The sequence below is a fragment of the Brachycentrus maculatus genome, unplaced genomic scaffold (assembly GCF_059751285.1).
Source record: "Brachycentrus maculatus isolate JH-2025_06_01 unplaced genomic scaffold, ASM5975128v1 h1tg000328l, whole genome shotgun sequence".
Lineage (NCBI taxonomy): Eukaryota > Metazoa > Arthropoda > Insecta > Trichoptera > Brachycentridae > Brachycentrus > Brachycentrus maculatus.
In genome coordinates, this window is record NW_028281077.1 from 773,151 (window position 1) to 799,821 (window position 26,671).

Sequence of the window (26,671 nt, forward strand, 5' to 3'; positions counted from 1 at the left end):
ACATTTATTTAAGGTAGTGGAAAAAGTCGATATCATCAACAAGCTGTTGCCTGATATAATCCAGAAGACTGTTAAGGCGTCAAATTTTATTTTTCCTACTGATCATTCAATGTTCGTTAGAAAAAGGATTATAATTTTAATATAATCATATTATAAAGTTAATAATTTTTTCTATGACTTTAATGATCTTATTCTATGAATAAACAGTACTTTTTGTTTTGTTATCCGCTTTGTATTTTTAATTTCACCATTAACTTTAAGTGTTCTAGAAAATTATTATTTGTCGTTGATACAAATAGACTTTGTCCTGGACAAAAATTGTGCATTGAATTGAATATCGCTCACTCCTTTCAAGAACGTCATAAATCAAAAAACTTGATTTTTCAGGAGATCGTTTTTAATGTTTAAAAATATAATGAAATGTATTATCAAGCCACTTATTGAACTTTTTACTGTGCAACATATCTTTTTAGGTAGAAATTGACTGTTTTTTCTTAATTTGAAAAATATTTAAAATATTACAAAAAATAATTCAGCAATACATTTTCTTCAAAATGCAAAAATAAACAATTTCGGCTGTGTAGCTGGTAAACATTAAGTTAAAAACATGCCGCTTTTGCTGGGATATAAAATATTTTTTGAGCATTCCAAAAACATGCATAACTGAAAATTGACAATTTTTGATATATACGACGTTATTGAAAGGAGTGAGCGATATGTTTACATATAACCAACCATCATGCGGTTTTCCCACAGAGGTAGGTAGAAAGAAAAGAACACTACACCAATCTGTATTTGCAAACATTCTTCGCCTCTTCCACATGCATGCATCTTCTCATACATACCCACCGATTGATCCGACTCCTGACCTGACCACTTTCAAGTACCTAATTGAAATACTTGATCATGCCAAGTTTTCCTCAGTTTCTTACTCTGCTTCTATTGCCAACCACATTCGGTTCATAAATATGTTTTATAATTCTTCACTCATTTGTTTACTCATGCCCAAACTATCTCAACACACGTTTATAATAATAATAATAATTACACTAAATATGGCGCCGTTTTTGTGAGAAATTTCTTTAAGGGGGTTTTACAATTAAGGTTTTTTACGTTTTTGCCGTTTCCCATTCCTACAATTCGATATTTACGTATAGATAGTTACGCAATGAAATCAGTATCTACGGTTAAAAATTTATGTAAAATTTGAGATTTAAACATGTCACTAATTATAAGAGATTTAAAAAAAAGGAGAGTTTTTTCCATTTATTTCGTTATATAAATGAAATTTATTCTATGAACATGAGATTTATTCTTATTACTTACGGTAAGAGATCCGGAATAGGTGAAAATTTTTTATTATTTTTTGACATCTAAAATTATCATCTATTGACTCTTGTAATTGGAGATAATCCAGATTTTGTGGACACACTCAAAATATTGGTAATTCTTTATTTATATTGTTATATGGTATTATTCCTTAAATTAGCTTCAAGCAAAAATTCATAAACGTAGGTAGGTACTTTCTAGATTATAAACGTACTTTTGCGTGCTGTACAGTACCTGAATCCCCCTTCGCAAATCCTGCAAACAAAGCGAGATAACTGAGGAGCGGATTACAGCCACCAGATGGGCTCTTATTCTTCTCCATCCGCCTCCATCCCCCATCCCCCAGCCCCCGCCCCCAGCCCTGTCTCTTGGTCGGCCTCCCCTTCCTCTTCAGTAACTCTGATTAACGAGCGCGTCTTCCTCCGTCCCTGGAACAACGGGAAACAAAATACATTATTCATAATTGCTTTCTGAAACCCCCGCGCCGGATTGCGCGTGGAGCCTCGGGCAAATAAAAAAGGGTCGGGTGAAAGAAAACCGTTTCGTGCGTTAATTTATAAGAGGGAAATTCACAAAAGGAGGCATTTTCCCTTTCATTTCCCCTCTCGGATTGATGCCTGGGCAGGCGATCCGCCATCTTGCAAACAACCCGATGCTGATGATCAGCATTTGCTACCGAGCACAAATACAAACAGTAAGGAAATTATGCAAGTAAGAGATACAGCCTAATGTTTTGGGGTATTTATCACTCATTCCATTTAACCAGAGCCGTAGACTGACACTTTGTGCGAAATTTGTCATATTTAAACGTCGAAAAAAAAGCAGCACTATGATTAACCAGTGTTTTAAGATATAAAAGGAAGTGAAAATACAACATTTTGAGTGTGTCCAAACACTCGTTCACAAAATCTGGATTATCTCCAATTACAGGAGTTATTTTCATATAATTTTTTGATATCTCATCAAAGATGAAGCAGAATATGAAAGTCTAAATATGTTACACGTGTGTAAAGTGATCACTTAAACCAGCCTATGATGGTTGTCAACCTTGTAAATGCCCAGACTTCCATCTTCTTGATTTGATTTATCAAATGATTTTGCTACCATATTTTTTTCTAACGTATATTTTTTTCTTATTCTATATGGTGATTTGATCACGAGTTAGAGTGGAATTTGGTCAGGATGATGAGTATCAAACAACCAATATATAATATCGTTTTGAACTTCAATTAACGCTAGTGGAAAGTATAAACACCTATTATTTTCTGACACATCAATTAACTTTAATAAATATAATATATTCAATGATCGATTCAGCGGCCAAGGTTTGTAATGAAAATTGAACTACCCTCCTGCCTCTCGCTATGTACACATTACATTTTACATGAGAAGGGTTGCGAATTCTTGCCTTCATTCCAGATAATGATCTGGGGTCACACGCATGATTTATTCCGGAAGATACCCCGCGATATTAAATTCCACCCTTAGTTCAAATAGGATGAGCTCGGGTAGGTTCGTCTTTTATTTATACATATCATCGCCCACGTGACTGACGTCATAATCTAATACTAAAAATAAACGTAGGCACTTGACAAATAATTAACCAACTAACTTTCTAACCATGTCGCCGTTTCCGTAGGGGTAGGCAGCGAAAACAAAACGCCACACAAATCTGCCCATGCATCTCTTCACACATACCCGCCGATTATTCCGACTCCTGTCTTTTAAAGATCACAAAGATCCATCGATTACTCCGACTCCTGATCTAACCATTTTCAAGTATTTGACAAACTCGATCATGTCATGTTTTCATCGGTTTTCCTCTCCTCCTATTTTCAACTATATTCACCTCACAAATTTGTTTTACTTTATTTATTGATTTGGCGTTAAATTTGTAGAACTCCATTTTAATTTATATATTAATTTTAAATCAAACACAGATTTTTTTGAGTCTACTGAATTCTACTCAAGTTAAGTAGACTCAAAAAATCTGTGATCGATTTAAAATTAACACGTAAATTTATTTTATTATTGTTTTTTTACTCTTTTGTGATTATGACCATTCAATAAACATATTATAGATCATTCAGCCATTTCGTAGTGAGGGGACTTTATTGTTATTTTGTATTTGTAATTATGTATATGACGATATACCCCATAGCTGGACCCCAAAAAAATTGAGATGGGAGAATTTCGAGATGGAAGATGGGGAAACCTTAGGAGACTAAAAGAGGCGTCGGAAGACCTCAAAAAAGATAGTACAACGTCATTGAAATTGGTTGCAAGCAGTAACAGACCGAAAAAAAACAGAAGTACAAGGAAGAGGCCTCTATCCAGCAGTGAAGGACAGAAGGCTAAAGAAAGAGAATATGCTGAAATAAATTAGTACATTAATATATAGAAAAATTAAAATGTAACTTTGTTTTAAAATCATTATAAATATTTTATTATAACTTAATTATAATGTCTACCGGTTTCGAAGCTAACCGTTTCTTAATAAAGGCTGATTAATTCTAAAATTTTGCAGTAATCAGTCGTGATAAAGAAACGGTTAGCTTCGAAACCGGTAGACATTATAATTAAGTTATAATAATATATTTAAATGACTGTTGTTGACAGAGACATCATTTCCTAACATAAATGAATTCGATATAATCGTAGACTTGTATAATACGCAAAAAATGCGCCTTTATATCTTGACTATAAGGATAAACATTTTTATCAGTTTTCTCAACTAATTTAACATAACACGATTCGCAAGTGGACTACGCATTTAAAAATGATATAACTAAATATTTATTATTCACCACAATATGATAATTTCGCATATGATAATGCGAAACCGGTAGACATTAAAATTAAGTTATAATAAAATATGTATAGTGATTTTAAACGTTAAATTTTGATTATAAAATGGAAAATCACAATGTTAGTGCTTCAAATATAAATTACATTAATGTAAATTTTATGTAAAAATCTATTTTTTAGATTTTTTATTTTAATGTGATAAATTTTTAATATATTTTAGGATGCAAATTTTTATCCCTGTCTTTGTTAGAGTAAACATTTTAAACTATGCCGTTAAGCGCCGCATTTCCCTTGGTGTCCGAATTACGCCATCCTTTCATTTTGCAGAGAAACCACTTAAAGCCCGGGCTTTGTATCCACTGAGATGGTTTTAAGTAGCAGACACATAAATAGAAGATTTCCCCGCGGCGGGTCCGGCCTTCACGTCTCCCGCCTTGCGTCCTCCCGCCTGGCGTCCTCCCGCCCAGCGCCCCCGCCTTGCGTCCCGCCCACTAACAAAGCTCTTCCCAGCTAATTCCAGTTTAGAATAGTGGAGGAGCGGTTAGCCGTTGCGGAGCAACTTTAACTTGCTGTGTGCCGGGAGGGGCAAACTGCGTTAAGCACGGGAGCAGGTGCGGCAGGAGCCTTTTAAAAGTTTCATTATTTAGTGCCACGGGCGGGTAGATACCGTAATGCGAGAGAGAATTACGATAAATATTTTACAATCTATTATAATATTTGATTTAATTATTATTGTAGCCAGTATCTTAATTCGTAAGCCAAATTCGAAAAAACAAAATACAATATACATAAAGAATTGCAAATAAATTTATAAAACCTTCAAGTTTCATATTTTTTTTTACTCCGAGATTGTTTTGAAAGAAATATTCAGAGTAATACGAGTGTACTTCAAAAATATTTTTCTATATCCTCTTTTTCGGTCTATGTCAAAAATATCGTAAATAAAGAAAGAAATGTTATTTAGTTTTAAATTTGTGGTAGTAAAAATTACCACGTGTTTTCATAATATCATTTACATGCAAAAATAAAAAAAAAACTTTTTTCAAACATTTTCAACTGGTATTATTTTTGTTTTCGGCTAAATATGGGAAAATTACTTTAGCTATTGTAACAAAGTAAAAACTCAATGAAATACGGTACTCTCTGCAAATATAGAACAAGGATAATTTATTTAATGTATTAATTTTTAAAATCAAACACAGATTTTTTGAGTCTACTAACAGAATTATTGAAACAGGGGACTATTGAAAATAAATATTTTGTAAAATGATAACTGAATAAATATGAGTTGAATGTTTTGTAAAAGTGGCGTTTAAATTGTGGATTAAAATATGGGAGCTTCAGTATTTTGTCTCTTTCAATGTATTCGAGAAAAAATAGGTCCAAATTTTTTTTTTGTTATTTTAAAGCCTTTTGAAGTATCAGAGTCTGAATCACAAGACGAAAAAAAATATTTGAATAAAATACAGAATCATCATGTTTATATGAGCTCACATTTTCCATAATTTAATGGAAATTATTTTTCAGTCCATATTTAGAGACTTACTTGGTATGTGAAGTATAATATCTCTTGAAATCCAAAGGGTGGGATATAAAAAGTATTACGTTGTAATTAAGTTGATATAATGAAGGTTCCGTTGGAATTAAATACTCTTAATGAGCAAAAATTTAACAAGGAAAAAAGCCTTTGTCATAAAAATTTGAATATTCATTTTAAAGAGTGTATTTCTGCGTTTAATGTGCGTACTCCATTTAACACTTTAATTTAAATATTAAAAATGTATATCATCTTCTTACGCGATTTTTTACGGAAAATAAGATAAAATTATGCGAAGCGGCATCTGCCATGCTCATGAAAATAAGTCGGATATAAATATTCAACAACGTCAAAAAAAGGTCTTTACATATTTTAAAAAATCCAAGAAAAAAGGGAAGCACGATTTAAATATTACCGTCGGAACTTAAAATGGCCGTCTCCAGAGGCGCAGCCAGTTATTTTTAATTTTTTCACATTATGAATGCGAAAATAAAACGATTAATTGCGAAGCGTTCCTCGTTCCTTCTGCAACCCTTGACGGCTAAACCCGCGGCCGGTACTTGTCGAAACAATTTTTCTCAGTTATTTTTACGGAGCGCGTACGCTAGGTCTCTAGATTACAGTAATATATTTCCTGTGCCCCCCCCGTTTCAGAGCCGCTGTCTAGTTTTCGAATACGCCCCTGGCGGTTGGGTGGCTTAACACAAATGTTATTGAATATTTAAAAAAAAAACTTTTTCTTATTATGTATACCTTTTTGCAACTCAAAATAGTTCAATTTAATTTTAAAAAATTTTACACGTGTCATATAAAAGAGTAGAAATATTTGCATTCGGATGAAACACATTATCATTCCAAATTTTATATTTTAAGGTATGACGATATTATAATTTGTTCTTGTTTTTGATTTTTTGAAAACCGACAAACCTCATGTGTTTGTCCATTTAAAAATTAAAAGTGCAAAAAGACGATAAAGGGATCAATTATAAATAAGATAAATTTTATTTCTATTTTACATTAGTTTTTATTTTACACAAGTTATATCCAAGTACATGTTGTAGTGGCATTTTTTATTGAAAAGAAAATAAACAAAACATGAAGCATACAATTAAAATATGTTCAATTTCATTATGCTTGTGAAGCCATAAAAATAATAAAAATCAATGAAAAAATAATGCAATCGTGAATATTGAGTACTGTGTGACCGAAACTGTCAAGAAGAACGATACCACCATGAGCAATGTTTCGTATTGCGTGTGTTGACGTTTCATTGAACATACGTTGCTGTCGTCACGAATTAAAATTTTTTTATGAAAGGGCATGTTTTTACCTAACACAGATGTTAACATATAAAAATGACTCGTGTATTCCAATAAAACATTGTGTAGAAATTACAATGTAATCTTTGAATCCCTGAAGGAGATTTAAGGTACTGAATAAACGAAAATTTATATTTTTACAAATATTGTCCTATTTATGGTATATCAAGTTAGTCTAATAAAATATTTTGAATCGGGAAAAAATCAACTTCATCAGAATCAAAGATTTATTAAATGAGTTTCTGTTCACCCAATACTGAGTTCAAGTAAGTACGCGGGACGATTATCAGCCGACAGAAAACTTTACATAAATTGTAATAAAAAAATAAATAAAAGCGGATTTTGTGTAATTGAAAGTTCCAGAGCTTACACGCAAAATGTATTTAAAAATGTAATTATCTTTCAAAATGTGAAAGATTCAGACCTGTGAAATAGTGATAAGAGTATAATAATTGTTTAATCGAAAATTCCTGAAAGATATTTTTTTAATTTGTACCCATTCGCATGTTTTTTTTCAGATTTACTATGCATGATAATGTTATAGGTGTCCTCTTTATTTCATACTTATTTATTATTTATACTCATTCCTCTTTATTTTAAAGGAGATGGAAGTTTAAGCATACCAGGGCTTACGACCTGGCATTTGGCTAGGTTACACGTGTGTAACGTTCACCATTCTGCCCATTATTGAACATTTATATTGCATTAATTCTTAAAATCTGTATATATGCAATGGGCTCAGAACCTTCCATATGTAGGTACAATTTTCGTGCGTTTCGATACGTTTGGAAATATGGCTGATGTAGCGCCGTCAGTTTTTGGTTGATTGCGAAGTTGGTAAAGTATTTATTTAGCTTGTTCCGTTTGAACAAAAGGATTTAAATATCTTTGATAAATATTATCCTATTTTTTAATTATTTAATACATTGACAAGATTTTTTAATGATTTAATTCATTTACTTTTTATTTTTACTTTTAACAATCTTTAAATTAGTTACGCTGTTCTCTCCAATAAAGAGACAAAGATCTTGTGCTTGGAGAGGAACTTACAGTCATTGTTTATTGTTTATGTTTATAAGTGATAAAGTTTTGTTTTTATATTATATATATATATATATATATATATATATATATATATATATATATATATATATATATATATATATATATATATATATATATATATATATATATATATATATATATATATATATATATATATATATATATATATATATATATATATATATATATATATATATATATATATATATATATATATATATACACACTTACCCAGTAACACATTACAGGGAACGCGATATCACGAAAATGACCTTGTTTCTAAATAATCATGAAGTAATTAATGTCAGCAGTTAATACACAAGTAACTACCCGTACCCGGGGGGTTTATCGCCTTTTCTCACAACCATTTCACATTTTAGTAATGAAAACGGATTGCAGAGAGGGTGTTCGCCGGACAGTTTTTCCTTCCTTTTATTGCGCAATTAAGACGAAGTTTGGATTTATTAAAGCATTAACGTAAAGTTGTTTTCCTCCAGCGACCAGTCATAGCCTTTTATAGCACTTTTAGAGGGAAAATGTAATAGCTTCACGTTTTATTTTTATTTTCAAGCGCTAATTAATGTTAAATTACTGAAACTTTTTACATTTAAAACATTAATCTTCTTATAAACACTCTAGTAAGATAGTTTTTAGAAAAATAATAATGGTCTAGTTACGCAACCAAATGACTATAGTAATTTTATACGTCACTAGAAATTTTTATATGATAAATGAAACACTTGTATAAGACCAATTTTTAAGTTGTTAATGTACTTGTAATACAATATTTCTAATCCTAACAGTGAATTTGGCATTGTGATGAATCTAGACAGTGTGAGCTCGGTCATTCATTATATGAAGTCATTGTGATCACTCCTATGTTCTAAATGCTTAAATTTTTCGAATTAATGTAAACACGACTAGTTTTGAGAACTACAGATATTCTCACTAACAAGTGAAAACACAATCTGTATTTTCACTTGTTGATGAGAACATATATAGTTCTCGAAACTAGCCGTGTTAACTATAATACCTTTACTTAGGGGTTGGCTGCCAATTTTTCAACAAGGCGCTGGGTTGTGTGGGAAGGGGGTAGGGGGGAGGTGGGAGGTTTATCATTTGTATTAACTATCCATTTACTCAGAAATGTTTTTTTTTAAATATTGAGATCATCAAATTATTCCATAAAGTTGATACCAAATTAACGACTAAAATCATTAAAAATTACTCACCGTCAATGATAGAATTCTCAACATTTTGAGTATGTCCAAATACTTGTTCACAAAATCTAAAAAATGATGTTAAAAAATAATATTAAAAAAAAAAAAAAAAAAAAATGATAGAATTCTCAATGATAGAACCGTCATATACCCAAATGATCTCAATACACCTTTGTTAATTCTTTCGATAATGTTTATCTCAGCATTGCATTCAATCTTTATGTCATCATGCAAACATCATTCACACATTGAGATATCGCATTTTGACTGCATTCAGTCAATTGTTATCTTAATTTTGCCAACTTCATGCCTCATTTCCATACATCAAGTTTACACGGGTAAAAATACCTTCTTGCATTGATTGTGTCAAAGAAATGTTTCTAAATACTCCCCTAGTCGGGAAAAAACACGTTTAAAAATAAATAAAATATCAGATTCGCAATAAACGTATCGTGACAAATTAGTCCTTTTCATCTCTTGGGATTACGTGGCCGGATGTATCCTTGTTTCCTTCCCCCCTCCACCTCCATCCCTTATGTCCAATTGCTGACCATCCCCCTCCCCGACCCGCGCCTCACCCTCCCCCTCTTGCCCCGCCGCAATGACCCTACCCTTCCGTTCGGATAGTACCTAGTTCAGGGTGTCGTTTTTATTTCCTGTTCTTTGGTTGGATGGAAATGTGCACTAGCAACTCGTGAAAAACGAAAAAAAAATGTTGTTACATCAATAAGATCAAATCGTGAGGAAACATTAATAACTTTTTATTCATAAAAAAGTCTGGTTAAACTCTAGTTTTGGTTGAATCATTGATCAAATAATGCCACTTTGAATAATACTAGTTAAAACTTTTTAAGTTGTATTACACAAAGTGTCGGGTTGTGGTCCCGTGGTTAGTGTCGCGGACTCTTAAGTCAAAGTTTCTCGGTTTAAACCCACTCTACCACAATTTGATACCTTTTTCTAATAATGAGCCGCTTGGGCTCACAGAAATATAATGAAATTGAAATATTTGTGTAAATAATAAAAACACAAATATTTATCTTAAAAACAAAAAAGTAAACGATGAATGATAAGGAGAGTGTTATATATGAAATATTAAATATCATAAAATATACTTTTCGTTGGTCTAGGAAAACTGAAAACTGTTAATAGTGAAACACCAAGCTAAATAACTTATAATAGTGAAACGTTTGTATAAGACCACTTTTGAGTATTATTATGTAAATACGACTAGTTTTGAGAACTACAAATGTTCTCATCAACTATTTGCATTTTCACCAGTTTTTACTACATGTGTAGAATGTGGTTGATAATAGAAACAAAAGAGACTGAAATAATCATGTCAGCAGTCAGAATAATCGGTATGTATGTATATATGATATCTCCAAAGATAGATTAGCGTGGCATTTTATTCCCTCTGCCTACTTCTGTTGTGAAGCGACGTGACGACCATTTTTTTTACAAAAATACATTTTTTGAAAGTACTGAAATTACTGTGATATTCAAAGCTTCCTTTTTCCATAGCGTTATCTTGATTCGCCATACGCGACACTGTCGGGAAGGGTTCTAAAGTGGGGGTGGGGGTATTATTTTATCTTCACGCCCGCACAACTTTTTATGTTAATTTAATGAAAAATTATGCCTATGGAGATTCAGGTTCTGAAATAAAAGCACGGGCTGTTGGCTCGTCGGGGACTTTAACGACGTTACAAGGGGTTGGTACGTACTACACACTCGTGCGGTGAATACCACCCTAAACTTTATACTTTAACCCAACCCTCTCCTCCCCTGATACCCAGGATTAGGTGTAATCTCACGCACATGCGGACTATGGGCATGCAACTACAGGACGTCATGATTTTTCATGGTCCCAAGAATCCAGTATGGAGAAAACATATCATGACCAGAAAAAAGAAGAATACTCGTATAACGTTATTAAAATAAGGTTTTTGGGACTTCAGGCTTGAATGGTTAACTTTTTTTTAACTAAAACGGTAATATTAAATACCACAGATACATCAGCTCCCATTTGTATGCCAGTGAATGCAGGAAACCTCAGAAACAAAATCATAATGTCAGATCACGGAAGGGCGGCAAAAAAGGATAAAAGCGAAATCCCGTTTGAACTCTGCTAGTCTGGAAGTTAGAAACTGGCTTTCTAAAATGACGAAGAGCTCAACAAGCTGCTCTCTGACGTGCTTTTTTGCTTTTGTTTTTTAATTCAGCTATGCAAAGTGCACAAAGATCAGGTATTTTCATGCCAGTTACAAAATAAAAGTTGTAAATTGTTGGCCAGTGTTATTATTATTATTATTATTGCCACTAATTATCAACCATTGATAAAGTTTCGTCAAAAAATTTTGCATAATAAACTAAAAATAGTGAAGAAAAATGTAGAAGTCTGAGCATTTACTGGACTTTTTTACGACCATCATAGATTTATGTGATCACTTTACACACGTGTAACATTCACTCATTCTGCCCGTGATTGACAACCACACTACACAAATTCTTAAAACTTCTAGATATATTGATCAAACTCGAAACACAGCGCTTGACTTCACTAGAGATACCTATGGTGGGATGATGGAAGCTTTTACTAATATAATTTAAGTATTCCATCGACAATTGCAAACCGTTAACAATGCATTCTTTCTTATAAACAGATTGGTCTAATTTTATACAATAATAAAATAAAAACAATAGAAAATAATATTTTTTATCCTTTTGTAAAATCTTACAAGGAATTTGAGATTTTTTTGCTGAAATGTAATACCAACCCTTAATTTATATATCATTCGAATTGTTTGCGAATCTAAAGGGTTAAAATAAATGTGTTCCCATTGTTTGGAAACCCCTTTAAATTAGAGGAAAAGGTTGCCTTTATGAAAGCGTACTTTCTTACCCGTGAAATTATGTAAATTTTATCTTGAAAAAACATAAATTTCATAAATAAAATGTTGGAAAACCATGTTGCGGAGCACTTCATTTACATAAAATTAAGATATTATTAAATTTGGTTTTAAAACATTAGGTTTTTGCATTTAAGTACGTAGTATAGTTATGTAGACTGGGAATATGGTATTTTGAAATGAGTAAAAATTCTAATGAATTGTTTTAAATATATAAATATTTAATTTTTTAAACAACATAAAATTTTTGTTTATATAAAATAATAAACATATATTTATATTTTGAGATCTCAACGTTGACGATAAAGATTTATGAGAGATTTGTGACATATCGCTCACTCTTTTCAACAACGTCATAAATCAAAAATCGTAAATTTTTAGTTGTACATGTTCTCTGAATGCCTAGAAAATGTACTATATCCCAGCAAAAGCGGCATATTTTTAACATAATATTTACCCGCTACAGGGCAGAATGTGTTGTTTTTGCATTTTTTAAGAAAAGGTATTGTTTAATTGTTTTTTTAAATACACTAAATATTTTTCAAATGGAGAAAAAACATTCAGTTTTTAACTAAAAAGATCTGTAGCACAGTAAAATGTTCAATAAGTGGCTAGATATTTATTTTTAACACATTTAATTATTTATTGATTTGGCGTTTAATTTGTAGAACTCCATTTTAATTTATGTATTAATTTTAAATCAAACACAGATTTTAGTAGAACTTAGTAGACTCAAAAAATCTGTGTTTGATTTAAAATTAATACATACATTTAATTATATTTTCAAACTTTAAAAACGATCTCCTGAAAAATCAAGTTTTTTTTATATATGACGTTATTGAAAGGAGTGAGCGATATGTTGAAGTTAAAAAAAAGAGAGGTATTTTGTCAATCACGGGTACAATGACGAATGTTACACGTGTGTAAAGTGATCACTTAACTAGCCTATGACAGGTCATAAGCTCCGTAAATATCCAGACCTCCTTATTCCCATATCAATAGATTCCTTCATCTGTGATGAGATGTTGGCAATAATAATTCCTACTTAGAGTAAATCTAGCAAACATTTGGACTCACTAAAAAATATTTTAAATAAATACAACAATTTCGTTCAAAAGATAAATTTATATTACATTTAAATAAATATTTCATTGAAATAAAAAACTCGCTATGTCATTTAGAGATTTTGAAAATTAAAAAGCCTTAAAATAAAATTAAAACATTACATAATAACCAAGTGAATTTAAGTAAATAAAGCCTATCTTATTATTTTTGTTGGTCCTAAAAATAATAATAATAAAAACGCCTCCAACCCCTCACTTCAAACAAAACTTAATAACCCACTCCCTTATACCGCCAGCTCACTCAACTATAACTTTTTCTTTATTTTTCCATCCCTGAAGATGACAAGGTGGTTGTTAAAAAAAGTACTTATAAATAAAAGTGGTTAAAAACAAAATTTTTAGTTATATTTATATTTTAAATTTTATAAAATGTGCCACGAGGTTTCAACGAAAAAATGCAAGAAATTAAATAAGTATATTTAAAAAAAATATGAAAATAAATTTTTCTATTATTGTCTTTACCTATTTTTTGGCTTTACTACTACTTCTACTACTACCATCACGCCGTTTCGCCGCAGGGGTAGGCAGAGAGGATGGAACGCCACACTCTTCTGTCCTGACATACACTCCTCGCCTCCTTCACATCCATACATCTAGTCATACATGCCCTCCGATTACACAGACTTTTGACACCGCCAGACTTTAGGTTATGATTGATCTGATCCGATTTATTAAATCACTATTGTTTGTAATATATTAAACTTAAAATAAATTTTATTATGGTTATGTTTTGTGTGCAATGAGCGTGTACGTGTATGTATAGTATGTGTGTATGAAGGTAAATGTATTGTTGGGAAATTTTCATTATAAATTAATGGTTTTTGAAGGCGAAAATACGACGGAGGAAAACAAAAAGAGTATCAAATATAATTTTTTGGTGAATTAACGATGTTTTGACGAAATTAAGGGGATTTGGGCCTTAGTTTATAACAAAATTAATTATGTAAGCCTTGTATTTGTATGTGGGAAGGGAAGGCTACCCTTTGTTTCTGACACCCAAGTAGGGATGAAGGTTACATTTAGGCTTTGACATAAGCGGATTATCTGACGGAAAATTTTGGGTTTAAAAATTGTTTTCGACCAAACAAGGATCAAAGCCGCTGGTCATTATAAAGTTTCAACAGGACCAGAAAATAATTTTAGAAACTCTAATCAATAAAACCCCCATAATAAATGAGTTTACGTAAATTTAAAACTGATTCAGACATTTATAGGTGATAAAGTATTTTTTTTTAATAATAAAAAAAGGGAGAGGTAATAATTGTATGCAAAAACATATTGTTGTGGCGTTCATTTCTCTGGCTACCAACGCAGAGAAGCGGTGTGACGTTAGAAATAAACTGGTCAAATTATAAGATAAAATAAATTGAAAATAATAAAGTCCTTTCAAGAACGTCATAAATCAAAAAACTTTATTTTCCAGGAGAACGTTTTTAAAATTTAAAAATATAATACAATGTATTTAAAAAAAATATCAACCACTTACTGAACTATTAACTGTACAACAGATCTTTTTAGGTAAAACCTGAAGGTTTTTTCTCCACTTGAAAATATTTAGTATATTTAAAAAAATAATTAAACAATACCTTTTCTTCAAAACGCAAAATCAACACTTTCTGCCCTGTAGCGGGTAAATATCATGTTAAAAATATGCCTCTTTTTCTGGGATAAAGTACATTTTCTGGGCATTCCGAAAACATGTACAACTGAAAATTGACGATTTTTGATTTATGACGTTCTTGAAAGGAGTGAGCGAAACGTGTTTTGATGCGTTCCGCATCATTTTCAAACACTGAGTTTGAGAAATAGTGGCAATAACCATGGGAATTTAAATATAAAAATATATTGGTATTACCATGGAGTCACTGCCGAATCCATAAATAAAATAACCAACTTTGTTTGTAACCACTTTCATTTCTGATATTATTTTTACAATTGGTTTCGACAAGCACCTTATCTTCTTCAGGGATATACTTTTGTCTTTTTCACTTCGTATTTGTCCTAATTATTTATTTATCAATTTATTTATTTTACGGCTAATGCCTTTAACATAATACATATGTATTTACCAGTGCTTACTATTTGTTATTATATTATTATTTTACGTTTAAGACTTTTTGTTTCTCTATTAGTGTATTCTTATATTAGATACTGTATATATGTATTACATATATACAGTATCTAATATAAGAATACACTAATAATATATATGTAATAACAAATAATATAATAACAAATAGTAAGCACCGTCCTAGTATATGAATAGTAAGCAGTGTCCGCCTCCGTAGTGTAATGGTCAGCACGCTCGGCTACCGTTCTGGAGGTCCCGGGTTCGATTCCCAAGGGGGGTAAAATAAATATAAGTGATTTTTTCACTGTAAAATTTATTCAATATTACAATGGACTTGTACCTTGGACTGGTACCTGAGGGCTGATCACCTTTCCTTCATGTGTAAACGATCAAGATAACACTGCGTTAATATGACACAGTGCCCTATGCACCATTGGGGTGCGGATAAGGGTTTTATTTTATTATTTATTTCTGATACTATTTTTACAATTGGTTTCGACAAGCACCTTGTCTTCTTCAGGGATATACTTCTGTCTTCTTCACTTCGTATTTGTCCTAATTATTTATTTATCAATTTATTTATTGAACGGCTAATGCCTTTAACATAATACATATATACAGTATCTAATATAAAAATACACTAATAGAGAAACAAAAAGTCTTACATAAAATAATAATATAATAACAAATAGTAAGCACTGGTAAATACACGTCTGCTTCACACACTATCAGCGAGCAACGACTTATGACTATTACTTTTATAACCAAAGTCAACTGTTTATTGGTATGTTATTTTTTGAAATCTCATCAATGATGAAGAAGAATATGGAAGTCTGGGCATTTACGGGGCTGACGACCGTCATAGGCTGGTTTAAGTGATCACTTTACACACGTGTAACATTCACCAATTCTACCCATTATTGACAACCACACTACTCAAATTCTTGGAAGTTCTATATATATGAACCAATTTAAAAACCTTGTTCTTGAATCACTAGAACTTCACTAGAGACATCTATTGGTGAGATGTAAAGAAGCTTTTTATTAAGCAGAAACTCTTATATTAGAAATAATATGAAAATAACTCCTGTGATTGGAGATAATCCAGATTTTGTGAACAAGTATTTGGACACACTCAAAATGTTGTTTATTGGTAGGTATCTACCATTATTTTATAAGTATTATTATTACTTATTTCACTACTAATTGGTACTATTGTTCCAAATGGTTTCGACAAGCACCTTTTCTTATTCTAGGATGGACTTTCGCCTTCTTCAGTAAATTTACATCCTTGAAAAAGACAAGTAGCTTGTCGAAACCGATCGGAATAATAGTATAAAAATTTAACGTGGTTAATAACGAATTTCGTGTTATATTTAATTTACAAAATAGTATACACGCTTCAATTAATTGACGCCAAATAATTACTTTTTCATTTATTTTACGATAAAAAGCCGTCAACGTTTTTCCTCGCCTTCAATTTAAAAGATTGACGTATGAATTGAAATTCCAGGGGTGTATTCAGCGTAATCAGTATTCCGAACGTGCCTAGTAAAATAAAGATCGTAAATTTTTATCTAACATCGGCTTTAATTATCCGATCCCAGTTTTTTTCTATCTACGGATAACGACACACTTTCATTAACGCAAAGCCGGAATTTAATTTTCGACAACCTTCCGATCCTCGGAGTGAGGTTGGAAAAAACTGTGGAAAAGGGTTTTGAGTGGAAGCAACGAAACTTTCGAATACGAACGCAGAAAAATTGACATCTCAACACAGATAGAGAATAATATGAAAGTCTGGGTATTTACAGGGCTTATGACCTAACATAGGATGGTTAAGTGATCATTTTACACACGTGCAACATTCACAATTCCACCCATGATTGACAACCACACTTTTAAAATTTTTTGAACTTGTAAATATCATCAATCTTATGACACAGTACATATAAATTCATAACAGCCATCTATGTTAGATTAAGGAAAGCTTTTATTCAGCAGACACCATTTTATGATGTACGTAACCCCAGATCCTGGATTATTTTACACTTACAAGTATTTTACGGTCAAACAATCAATGATTAAGTTAATTTTATGTACAAACAACAGTGCTTTATATACCATCGGGGGGGGGGGTGAGTGGGCAAATAATTTGGTTCTTACATATAAAAGCATCTCTGCTAATTGAAACCTACTTTAATCAATCATATATACAGCTGTGATCTCACACATAAAGCGTCATGAGATTTACGATACCTGTAGGAGTTCCAAATATTTCATTGAAAAAAGTGTAGTTGTTGATCATGGGTAGAATGGTGAATGTAACACGTGTAAAAAGTGATCACTTAAACCAGCTTAAACAAGTCTTAAGCCCTGTGAAATACCTAGATTAACATACATTCCTTCATCTATATTAAGATATCGAAATGGAACTATGTGGGTAATATTTGTGGAGGTCCTAACTAAAAAGTTACATTTCCAATATTGCACAAAAAAATTATTTAAATGCAAATCTGTTCTGTTCACTGTATTAAAGTTGTGTCTCAAAGTAAAGTAGAATTCCTGATTTCTTAAAATCATTTTAATGGAAATGGAAATGGAAATGTGTTTTTAAATTTAAAAAACGGAGATCGCAAAATACTTTCTGTTGGCGAAATAAAGATGATTAAAAATTCAAGCCCAAAACCCTCTCGACCTTATTACGCAAGAGAGCGGGGTCCTTTGAAGGCGGGCGGAAGGCAAAGGTCGGTTGGGCGGCGCCGCCCTTCAGGGATTGCCTTTTTATCCGGATAGGCGACCAAAGTTTGCCGCTGACAGTTGTCCCACCCCCGGACGTGACTTGAGACTCGTTTCAAAGCAATCGTCGACTGCGTAATTAAGCGCGCTGCGATCATCGCCAAATCGACAATTTTCGAAAGCGATATACATACGAGTATAATTATATTAAACAAACGATAAATAATACATTATTAACACTTAAGTTTTATTAATTTTATTTTAACGACTAGTTTCGAAAGCTATGCTTCCATCTTCAGGTCTAAATACATATCTCTTGGCCGCTTGGATAGAGATACATATCTCTGTCCAAGCGACCAGACTATGAAATATATGACCTATTCTTGTGAAAAATGCACTTTCTCTAATGAATTTTAAGAAACGTCTGAGACGTTACTATTTATCAGTAGAATCCTAACTGTCCATCAAACCTTCTCCCTTAGTTTTTCCCTCTACCTCCTTCCCTTAACTCCCTTTTTCCTCTGCCCTCCTTATTATCATCTTTTGTAATTTATGTTTTTTTAAATGTCAATTTTTAATTTATGTTTTTTTAAATGTTCAAGTACTATCTGCCCTCTGATTGCAAACAGCTATATATGGTATCAATATCACTCGTCTGTTTTTGGTTGGTTGGAAGATATTGCTTTTTAGCAATAAACCCGCCAATGTACTTATTTCTTTTCTGTACATAGGGTTTAAATAAATATAAACTAAAGCTTAAATAATTATCTGTTCTGTAAGCAAGGGTTGGGTTTTTTTTAATTTTGACATGTCAACATAGATGAATAAGAATACTAGAAGTCTGTGTATTTACAAGTCTTGTGACTTGTCATTGGCAATTTTATTGATCACTTTACACACGTATAACATTCACCATTCCACACACGATTGACAACCACAATACAAGAAATTTTGAAACAACTTTCATATTTCACTTTGTAGTAATATATATATTTTTTTTCGAAACATTCTGCATCACCGCATATACTTTAAACACGTGTAACAATAGATTTTTAGAAGTAGTAGTATTTACCAAGCCAAATTTAAATTAATAATGCTTTCTTATCATTAGGACTGCCATCTGTTCAGATCTCCATGAACTAATAAAATTTTCTCTTCTTACCATAATAATAAATAATAAACCCCTTATCCGCACCCCGATGGTGCATAGGGCACTGTGTTATCTTGATCGTTTACACATGAAGGAAAGGTGATCAGCCCTCCGCTTCAGGTAACAGTCCATGGTAATATTGAATAAATATTACAGTGAAAAAATCACTTATATTTATTTTACCCCCCTTGGGAATCGAACCCGGGACCTCCAGAACGGTAGCCGAGCGTGCTGACCATTACACTACGGAGGCGGACTTCTTACCATAGAATCATGTTATTCACATGTCGCTTCATGTCAACAAGGAATTGGACACAGCAAAAGCATGTGACATGACTACGTAACGCGGATTTTAATGGGTTTACTAAACGATTACGGATTATAAACTGTAAAATTCTCTTAAATGAGTAAACAATATTTATACTGTCGATATAGGTTAAATATTCGATTTAAAATCTGTCTCATCCAATCTTTTCAAACTCATCAGTTTTATTTTTCTCCAATATTTTCAAATTTAATGGGATTACTAAACGATTACGAATTATAAATTGTAAAATCTCAAATGAGTATACAATATTTATATTGTCGTTGTAGGTTAAATATTCGATTTAAAATCTGTCTCATTCCGTCTTGTCAAACTGATCAGTTTTATTTTTCTCCAATATTTTCTAGAATTTTCATCAAATTGACCGGAAGTAATTAAATCTTCATACAAAATAAAGTCGTCATTTATTTTACAATAAAGGCGTGGCGGCTAAAAAGATAATTACGATTCTGTTTAAAATTTCCATTAATTTAACCCTTTCCGTCCGTTCCCTGATTAAAACTAAATAGCACGCTTAATATACCTTTTAAAGTACGCACGTTTTTCAAATTTTAACCCTTGTCAAATATTCTCCGTATCTGACCTAACCTGAAAATTGCAATTAAAAAGTAAATCAAGCATTAAAATTGAACGACTATTCGTACGAAATTTAAAAACCCTTAATCTGTACGAGTAACGTTCTAAACGTGCAAAAATAATCCCATGTTGTTAAAGGATTAATTTGAATTTCTACATTTACTGGGTGTTTGCAGGGCTTACGGCCTGTCATAGTTTGGTTTATGCGATCGGTTTATACACGTGCAACTTTCACATTTTAACCACCACACTGCTCAAATTTTGGAAGTATTTATCGTTCAGTTGATACCTTGTTCCACATACTAGTTCTCAGCATCAGGTTGAATTGCGTAAGTTTTTAATTTAGCACAGATTTTTGCATGTATTTTTTTACAGAATCATTTTAAATACTGGGACACGATTAAAAACATTTTTTAATTTTTTTACCATTTGTTTTATTATAAGTGATACAAAGCCGCTCTTTCTCTCTCTTTCAAAGTTATAATAATTATTTTAGTTTTATACGAGTATAAATAGGAAACCATGAAAATTTAACTATTTATTTAGTCTACATTAGACCTGATGATGGAGTGATTATTCCGAAACCGATAGTCATGCAGAAGTGTTTTTAAGTGGTATTACACAAAGTGAACGATGAATGATAAGAAGAGTGTCAAATTACCATACCATACAGTTAACAGTGTTTTTAACATACAAAAGATGCCAAGCCAGCCTCTGTAAATACCGAGACTTCTATAGGTATTCTTCATCATCTCCAATCTATATCGAGTTGTTTGATTAAAAAAATAAAGTAAAAACCCAGATTTGTGAACAAAAATTTGGACATTGAAAATTTTGCGAAATAAAAATGATTAAATTAAATTGTCTACGTAAATAATTACAAAAAATATTGAGGCTTAATTTTTCAACAAATAAAATTGTTACTTTTACGTGAAGACTATCGCATTAATAATCGCATCTTCTTTTATTTCATATATTACATATGTGAGACTTCTATATATATGAGACTTCTATAGGTATTCTTCATCATCTCCAATCTATATCGAGTTGTTTGATTAAAAAAATAAAGTAAAAACCCAGATTTGTGAACAAAAATTTGGACACTGAAAATATTGCGAAATAAAAATGATTAAATTAAATTGTCTACGTAAATGATTACAAAAAAAGATTGAGGCTTAATTTTTCAACTAGTAAAATTGTTACTTTTACGTGAAGATTATCGCATTAATAATCGCATCTTCTTTTATTTCATATATTACATATGTGAGACTTCTATATATATGAGACTTCTATAGGTATTCTTCATCATCTCCAATCTATATCGAGTTGTTTGATTAAAAAAATAAAGTAAAAACCCAGATTTGTGGACAAAAATTAGGACACTGAAAATATTGCGAAATAAAAATGATTAAATTAAATTGTCTACGTAAATGATTACAAAAAAAGATTGAGGCTTAATTTTTCAACTAGTAAAATTGTTACTTTTACGTGAAGATTATCGCATTAATAATCGCATCTTCTTTTATTTCATATATTACATATGTATGATACCGCTGTGTAGGAATGGTGGATGGGCAGTAAAAAGCGTGTATTTGATTATTAGACACGTTTCAAACGTTAAGTGGTAACGGGCTGATAAACAAACAAGAGTTTCCTTTTTTCTGCTCCACACACTTGGAGATAAAAAAGAGAGATCCACCGACAAAATTATGTTCCTGATATGCCAGATGAACACGCGAATCCTAGGTGACAAGTGAAAAACAGAATATATATAATTTATTATTAGATTAAAACCAATATTTTTAGCTTTTCCACTTTTTTATTTGACCAGCGACCGGGTTTCGTCGTTACCGACATCATCAGACTGGATGGTGATGTCGGTAACGACGAAACCCGGTCGCTGGTCAAATAAAAAAGTGGAAAAGCTAAAAATATTGGTTTTAATCTAATAATAAATTAAAAATGCAATTCCATCACGAAGTGTCAGTGGATAATATAAATCTATTAAAAAGAATATATATAATATATTTTGGTTGGTTGGAAGATATTGCTTTTTTAGCAATAAGCCCGGTAATGTACTTATTTATTGTCTGCACATAAACTTTAAATAAATAAATAAATAAAACTCATAAAAACATGGTGTTAAACTTAATTTAATAAAACTTGTTAATATCCAGAGTGAAGCATGAAGTTAGCAAAAGAAAAAGTTATGATAAAAGTAGAGTGAATGCAATCGAAAGGCGATCCCTCAGACGAATTTGCAGCAAAAAGATGTATGATGGATGTTCCAAATGAGAAGAAAGAATACTGAAAATCTATGATGATTAAAAAATAATTATGCAGCTAATAATATGACCAGCTATTTTATTCACAGCATTTTGAGTGAGTCCAAATACTACTTCACATATCTGGACAAAAAAGAGGAGATAATCCAGATTTTTGTATTAAATGTTAAATCAAACACAAGTTATATTTAATTGTGAAAATATGTATACATAAATATATATATATATATATATATATATATATATATATATATATATATATATATATATATATACAAATTAATTTCGTGACAATTGTTTCGCCTATTTACGGCATTTTAAAACGAATGACAGATATTTGAAAATGTCATAACCAGCCGAAACAATTGTCACAAAATTGGTTTTTATTTTTTTTAAACCATAAAATGCAAATTAGTAGACTCAAAAAATTATTGTTTGATTTAACATTTCCTACATCAATTTAAATGGAGTTCTACAAAATAAACGCTTAATCTATAAATAATAATCTAGATTAGTGAACAAATATTTTGACACACTCAAAAGGTTGTATATAGTTGTTTAAATTGCAATGTTTACTTAGTATAGTTGTTAATCATAGGTAGATAGGTGAAAGTTACACGTGTATATAATGATTACTTAAAACATTCTACGACTATTCGTATGCTCTGTAAATAACCATACTTCCATACTCTTCTTCATCTATGTCTAGATGTCATCAGAAGAAGATTAATTCAAACGCAACCTCCATACGAAACAAGTCCACTGGGACCGGAACAAGTCTCGTTTCTGGGATTGAGCGGGCCCCAATTTACATAACAGAGAATGTGTACATAATAAAATTTTACGCCAAGGCCTCCGAGATAAGAGGGAAATGTCACATTAGGACAACATAATAAAGGGCCCCGGTTACAAAGGGATACCCTGCTCAATCTCTTTTACGGAATTGTCTACCCCAGAGATATCGCGGGATCGTAAAACAAAAAAGCGCCACTTTTTTGCCACGGAAAAGGCTTTATCAGGCACACATCACAGACTCAAGTGTACAGCGGACTGATTACACGGAAAATATAGCGCCATTGTTTCAAACAAGCCGGGCTAGTTTCGGCGAGGAAGCATTATCCCCGACACACACACGCAGGGAGAATTTATTTTATTTTTTCTCAGATTATTTTGAATGTAAATCAGCCGACCCGAGCAAAGAGATAACTGAATCTGTGACCAGAATCCCAAGTATTATACGTTCACTGGGTTCAATATATCGCCAACAATTATGAGATGTTGACAAAATAGCAATTTTCAAAACCATAAAACTACAACATTTTGAGTATTTTTTTGTTATTTTTTTATTATTTGATTTATATCATAGATCCATAATATTTTTTTACCAAATGTATTACGGCTCTTTAGGCATGGCCTGTGTTGAGCCGAAATACTTACATGTTATTACAATTTTTTTATTATTATTATTTGTTTTTTTTTTTTAATTATTATTAGAATATATACATTACATACAATAGATACAATAACAACTTTCACTTTAATGATTTCACAATAAAAAAATTACACCTGGGCTTTAATTAATTCACTTAAGTCAAGTATGTCCGAATGCTAACAAATCTGGATTATCTTCAATTACGAGTTTTTTTTTTTGACATCTCAACATAAATGAAGAAGAGTTTGATAGTCTGTGCATTCACGGGGTTCATGACCGTCATAGGCTATTTTAAGTGATCACTTCACACACGCCTATGATGCTTGTAAGCCCAGACTTCCACATTTACCTTCATCTATGTTGAGATGGTAAAAAAATAATAATAGGTGCCCTAAAACTATATTCAAGAAATGAAATAATATAAATTTATACTTCAGACTTCTTCACACTATTCGAAATACCACTTTTTCTTTAAATCTACCATAATACGTGTTTCAATGCATTCCGCATCATTTTCAGACACCGTATAAAACAAAATAATGCGAATTGCGTTAAGAAACGTGTCACAAAAGATTTTAAGAAATAGTGGTATTTACCGAGTAAAATATATATCTAAGTATTCAGTAAAGTCGGTAGGTACAAATATTAAGCAAGCTTTCTTGAAGCTTTCTATACTATGTAATAAATTTTTTCAACCATTACAAAAGTTGATGAAATAAATATATCGGCATGTAAAGTTCAAAAAAAATATATTTGTAATACAATGTAAACTGACATGAAAACATTGTACTGTGGATATTGCGAGTTGGGAAATCCAACTTAAGACTACGATATTAAAGTTAGGATCTTTACCTCCTAAATAGAACGGACGTAATAATAAGCTTCCTTAAAAGGACATAAATATATAATTTATATTTAAAGCACTAACTTTGTGCTTTTCCATTTTATAATTAAAATGTAAGTTTGTTTTAAAATCGCTATAAATATTTTATTATAACTTAATTATAATATCAACCGGTTTCGAAGATAACCGCTTCTGCAATTAATAATAATTTACAACTTATAAATACACAAGTACCTAAATGATTTTGCTAAAAGTCCTTTATTAAATATGTTTTCAATCACTCACTATCCCTGATCCCATTTGACTGTGACTGCCAATCAACACAAAAAAAATAAAGCCACTTGAGATCTACCCAAGCTTATTTCCCTAACCGTCAGAATATTTTGAATTTTGTTTGAGTATAAAGTGTTTTAGTATTAATCAGCTTTGATAAAGAAGTGGTTAGCTTCAAAACCAGTAGATATTATAATTAAGTTACAATAAAATATTTATAGTGATTTTAAAACGCAGTTACATTTTAATAATATAAGGACAAAAATATGCTATTTATTATACAGAAAAATACTTGAAAAGTTATTTTATCAAAAAGTAACTAATCATGTAACATTTGATTATCTTAGAAGTGTAGTGGTTAACCCGTTTGTTTATCGTGTCGAAGGTCCTCGGTTTAAGTTCCAAAGCGATCAAAATAAATATAAGTGATCAAAGACTCTTATATTAGTAGAAATATCATAAAAAATATTATTTGGACAAGTGTGTGAAAGCGCGAGACTGGAAACCTTGTAATTAACGATTAACATAAACTTTCTTCTTTGAAACGATGCAGTGCCCTATGCACCATTGGGTTCGAATAAGGGTTACAAGAAAAAAGCCATAAGAAAGATTACATTTATGAAGATAAAGAATATGTAAGTAAGTATATAATAATTGTACGAAGATAATGAAAACAATATATAACGCAACTAGGTAGATAAAAAAATAATAATTTAATAAAAAATTACAAAACTTCAAAAGTTAACTTTAAAAATACGTTTTAATTAAATAAATACATTTGCAAGTGTACCAAAACCTATTAAAGTTACCGACGGTAACAGAATAAAAGTTAGGTATTTAATGATAAAAAATTAAAATATTTTTAATATACTTATATTTTAAATTGTAAATATTTATTTTAAATAAACAAACATTATGCCTGAGCTAGTTAATATCTACAGCTTAAAAAAGCGTTAGTGAGCTTTTTATAGTTACCGTCGGCAAAAAAAATACAAATTGTACCTACCTATTTTATTTGCTTTTAATTTAATTTTACATTGCGATTTTTAATGTTACTATATCAACACACGTTTATAATAGAGTATTGTATTTCACCTATATATAATATATTGAGTGTTTGAATTATGTGTAAAATTGTGGCATGGGTTGGCAAAAGAAGGATGAAAGAAGACTGAATGCAGTGGATATGCGATTATAAACCATGTATCGTTGATGTTTGAAAGGTAAAATAATGAAATTATATAATGCTTAAGACACAAACATTACCAATACATTTAATTTTTTGACATCTCATCAAAGATGAAGAAGAATATGGAGGTCTGGGCATTTACAGGGCTGACGACCGTCATAGACTGGTTTAACATTCACCAATTCTACCCATTATTGACAACAACACTACTCAAATTATTGGAAGCTCTATATATATGAACCAATTTTGAAACATTATTCTTGAATCACTAGAACTTTTATTGAGCAGAAACTCTTTTATTAGTATGTGAGGTCCGAATACTGGATTATAATCACACAAATGAGAAACGCCAGAAAATATCATTTTTATTTTTATTATTTAAGCTTATGATTTGACCAGATAATTTATTTACAATATTTTGAGTGTGTCCAAATACTTTTTCATAAAATCTGGAGTATCTCCAATTACAGGAA

The 26,671-nt window shown here is 31.2% G+C and overlaps 1 long non-coding RNA gene across 1 annotated transcript in view; it reads right to left on the minus strand.

The window, feature by feature from the left end:
• The window catches only part of LOC148304144 (uncharacterized), a 192,753-nt gene that overhangs the window by 65,247 nt on the left and 100,835 nt on the right, over nt 1-26,671 (minus strand). Inside the window, exon 8 of the long non-coding RNA XR_015838382.1 lies at nt 1,564-1,757. This is a non-coding gene — a long non-coding RNA (uncharacterized LOC148304144). The remainder of the gene's footprint in view (nt 1-1,563; nt 1,758-26,671) is intronic.